The following is a 5,033-nucleotide window of genomic DNA, read 5'->3' as shown; positions in this document are numbered from 1 at the left end:
TCTCCAGTCCCCAGGCAATTCAACTACTGGCAGTACCGGCCGTTTATCCTCTCCCCAATCAGCAACAGCCCCCTCACTCTTCTCTCTCCTTTCAGTCTCTGTTCTCATGGTGGTGATGCTCCTAAAATTTAGTTGTGTCTTTTTATAAACTTTTTCTGGGTCCCCCTTCTCCTTCAGTATAATGTCCATCTTTCTTTTTATCGCATTATTGCACATAATGGGTTTCATTATGGCATTTTATGCATGTATGTAATATATTTGATCATATTCACCTCCATTACACTGTTCTCTCTCTCTCTTGCCGAGCTCTTGCCTCTACCCAACTAGACCCCTCTAATTTCATTTTTTTTTATTTTAAGAATTTTACTGAATTATTGGCAGCAGTGGTGATGGGAGCACGTGTGTGTGTGCGTGTGTGCGTGCGTGCGTGTGTGTGTGTGTATGAATTCAGGCTTGAGTGACAAGCACTTTTTTCTGCTGAACTATCCTGCTGGTCTTTCCTCCTCCTCCTCCCCCTCCATTTCTCCTTCCCCCTACCCATGAGTTTTCACTAGGGTTGCTTGCAGGAACATTCACGAGAGCTTGTTTACAGGAGCACGGGCACCTTGCCAGTGACTACGTCTTAAAGAAAATACCAATCCATCCCTCATCAACCATTAAACGCCTCTAAGTCCTCGGAGAGGGGTGGAATCCCTCCTCCCTCTCTGAGAGGATGCTGCTGGCCCAGTCTTGTGCCGTCATCAGTCACAGCTGCTGTGAGTTCCAGAGCCACAGTCGGTATCCTGTCCAGAAGTCAGACTCACAGAACTCTCCACATCTTTCTGTTCCCTCGTCCTTTCTACTCGGTGACGCTGAGCTTCGAATGGAGCAATACAGATGTCCCACTTCTGGTTGGGCAATTTTAAACAGTGTTTACTTGAAGACTTTAAGAGTCTGCAATGATTTCTGCTTGTTGCATGACACTTCCCTGACAGAAGCTAGCGGCGGCACTAATCTATGGGATAAGTTAATTATCAGAAGGCAAATTGATGGCCATGCCATATCTATTTAACAAAACAGCTGTAGCTTCCCATGAGAGCCTGTGACATTTCTAGTCATGGGCTTTGAAAGGGGTTGCAGAACCAGACGTGAGTTCTCTTCCTGTAGAGCAGGCCACAGTTTCAATCAGAAAGTAGTTGATTAGCCCCATATCAGAGTTGATTCAGTTGTAGCAGTGAGCACATCTTAATTTCCGCCTTTCTTCATGTGAAAATTCAAGGTTCTTCATGATGGTCTTTTCACCAATATCCCCCACCCCCACCCCCATCCATATCCTCCAGAGACCAAGCCTTTGGCTACCACATCCCCTTTCCCCTCTGTGTCTTTGGGGTACACTTCACACAGATTCCCTCCCCACTACTCCTGATTCCCATTCATCAGGCAGCCATTCTCGGGAGGAAACATTAGGGCACACTGCTGCCTACTAGTGACTGGTGGGTCAGCCTTTAAACCAGGGCTGATTTTATCTTCTGCCTCTCTTGTTTGGAGAGGACAGGTCCATTTGGTCACTTTTTCCATCCACTCAAATCTAAGTGATTTCACTTAAAGCAACAACTGCCATATTATCATATGACTTAATACCCCACGCTATTGCATGATACAGTCCAAAATTTTTAACCAAATTCTGATTCTTAGAGCCCACACAGTGTGCTCAAGGCCCTATGGTCCAGCCAGGCTGACAACTCAGTGTTCCCTAGAAAGCTCCTCCCAGTGACTGTCTTAATCTAACACGTTCGCGCAAGCCTTTTTTCTCCTGGTCTGCTTTTGTTCTGTTGTTACATGAACTTTTCCTGGGGAGACATGAACAAACATTTATGCACCCTATACAAGGATGCCCCTCAGGCCTGACTTTGAGAACCAAAGAATTTAATAGCCTTACTTCCAGGGACATAAGTCCCCAAACAGCCACACCACTGAGGAGTCTCCCCACAGCATGGGTTATGAGCTACCTGCACAGCTTCACAAATGGAGTCTCTACTTCAATTATTAACCTTTCACCTTCAAGAAACTCCAGAGTCTTCTCAAGACTGTGTAGCTGGGGCAAAGTTTGGGGGAGGGTTCAGGAAAGAGTGGCTGGAACCTGAGGCGAGGGTCTGAAGACTCATCCCACCTGTCCTAATTCCTACAGTTCCAAACCTCAGGGCGTCATTGAGCAGCTCTGGATGAGCCAGGTGCTGTGATACACGCCTGAAGCCCCGCTGGTAATGGCTGCTCTCCTCAGAAAACAGCATTCCACATCTACCTGTATGACGTGGCATGGTCACGGGAGACCAGTTAACTGTCATTCTCCCTGAGGCATCTGTTCCTCCCTTCAGCTCCTACGTAAGCAAACACACACTCCGTCACACCTTCTTCTGTGCCCTGCACTGCCTTAGAAACGAGTCCGAAGCAGCTAACTCTAGACCGTCTGCCACTTAGCTGCGTCCTCGTGGACAAACCTCTTCACTCTTCTGATCCCCACGTCCTCGTCTGTTGTCATATTAAAGTGGAATAAGCATGCTGGCGGCGGTGAGTATGTGGCAGTGGTGGTGCACGCCTTTAATCCCAGCACTTGAGAGGCAGAGACAGGCGGATCTCTGTGAATTCCAGGACAGCCAGGGTTGGAACACAGAGAAACCCTGTGTCTAAAAAATAAAACAGTGGGCTAAGTGTAATGCAGGTGTCAGCTGGGGTCATACTCTCCTCACCCATTTCATTTTTCAGAAAGCAATACTTCTCCTCCCAAGAGGTGTTAAAATAAGAATTTCATACATGTATAAAGTGTGTTTTCATCAAATTTGCCAGCCCCTGCATTCTCTCCCATTTTCTTCCCATCTACATGTGCACTCACTTATTTCTCTCCTTTTTTTGTTTTGTTTTGTGTAATATGAGGGTCTGCTTATTGGGGTTTATGTCCTGCCCAGTTCCCCACAGTTGGCAAGCCCCAAAGAAAATCACACAGAGATTTTCATAAGTTATAAAACTGATTGGCCCATTAGCTCAGTCTTCTTTTTAGCTCTTGTAGTTTATATTAACCCATTATTCTTATCTATGTTAGTCACATGGCTCGGTACCTTTCACAGTGGGGCAGGTCACATGTTGCTTCTTCAGTGATCTGGGCTAGACTGCAGGAAGAGCTTCCTTCTTCCCAGAATACTCCTGTTTTCATCACCCAGCCTCTACTTCCTGTCTGGTTGACCCACCTATACTTCCTGCCTAACCAATCAGCATTTACTTAAAACATGATTGACAGAATGCAGACAATTCCCCACACCAGTTTTGGTTTAGTTTGGTTTTTGGTTTTTGGTTTGTTTTTGGAGACAGGGTCTCACTATGGGAACTTGGCCTAGAATTCACTATCTAGAACAGGCCAACCTTAAATTTACAGAGATCAGCCTGCTTCTGCCTCTCTAGTGCTGGGATTAAAGGCATATACCACTATTCCCAGCTCATTGTGTTTTTAAATTTAAAACTAGCCAAGCATGGTGGCCTTTACATCTAACACTCAGGAGATAAAGGCAGGAGGATCTCTGTGAGTTCAAAGCCAGCTTGTCTACCTAATGAGTTCCAGGACAGCCAAGGCTGCACAGAGAAACCCTGTCTCAAAAATAAATAAACAAGCTGGGCAGTGGTGGCACATGTTTTTAATCCCAGCCCTCAGGAGGCAGAGACGGGTGGATCTCTGTGACCAGCCTGGTCTACAAAAGCTAGTTTTCAGGACAGGCTCCAAAGCTACAGAGAAACCCTGTCTAAAAAAATAAATAAGCAAACAAACAAATAAATAAATTTAAACTATTTAAAATCTTATGTATATGAGCATCTTGCCTGCATGTATGTCTATGCAATATGTGTGTGCCTGGTGCCTGTGGAGGCCAGAAGAGGGCATTGAATCCCCTGTTACAGACAGTTGTGAGCTGTTATATATATGCTCGGAATTTAACTATGGAAGAGCAGCCAGAGTTCTTAACTGCTGAGCCATCTCTTTAGCGTGAACCCCCACTTCTCCTTTTTTAACCTACTACATTTAGTGCTACCTGTATGTGCACGGATGTGGGGTCACGTGCTAAAACATGGATAGCCATTTCAGGGGCTGCATCCCTCCCTGAAGAAAATCAACTCTCCCTCCCACAGCAGCCACTCTTTGCCAATGTTCTGCAGAGAGAGGAGGAGCTTCGTGAGCTCCTCACTGTCTGTACTGGGGTTTCAGACGATGTACAGGCCTTGTGCATGCAGTCACTGCTGCCTGTGTTCATGTGTGTTAGAGTCCTGTCACAATAGCAAACAACATTTGACTGAAGATGCCCATAACTTCTGGCTCTTACAATTTATCCACTTCTTCATCAATGACTTCTTGAGTCTTAGCGAAAGGAGTGTGATACAGATTTCTCATTTAGGACTAAATATTCTACAGTCTCTTTATATAGGTTGACCAGTTGTGGGCCTCTGTTAATCTCCAGATACTGCAAAAAGAGGCTTTTCTGATGAGGGCTGAGAGATGTACTAATCTCTGAACATAAAGATAAGGACTTAGGGACTACTTTGTTAATATGTCCAGTTAGCAGAATCATAGTAACAGGCTCCTCCCTAGGGCCTGTGACTTAGCCAGATGTGGGTTTTGGCTCAGCTAACAGTATCAAGTCTCAAATATGAGTTCTGTCTTGTAGAGTAGGCTTTGAATCAAATCAGAAAGTTGTTGGTTACTCCCATAATATCCATACCACTGTTGCACCAGAAGGGAGATATTGCCATACCAACCAAGATTGTAGCTCACAGAGTTCACAGTTGGGTAAGATGATTGTATACTTGGTTTATGTAAACTTAAATTTCTAGGAATCTCCTCCTCCTCTTCTATTTTTTTTTTATATGGAATGTCCTTCTGTATATGTGTTGTTTTTATTGGTTAATGAATGCAGCTATTTTGGCCTAAGGCAGGGCAGAATATAACCAGGCTGGAAGAGATATAGAGAGAGAGAGTAGCCAGAGTAAAAGATACGCCATAAAGCTGCCGAAGGAGA

This window comes from Myodes glareolus, chromosome 3 (assembly GCF_982192425.1).
Source record: "Myodes glareolus chromosome 3, mMyoGla1.1, whole genome shotgun sequence".
NCBI lineage: Eukaryota > Metazoa > Chordata > Mammalia > Rodentia > Cricetidae > Myodes > Myodes glareolus.
The sequence above is the reverse complement of the archived record's forward strand: the minus strand, read 5'-3'. Positions refer to the sequence as shown.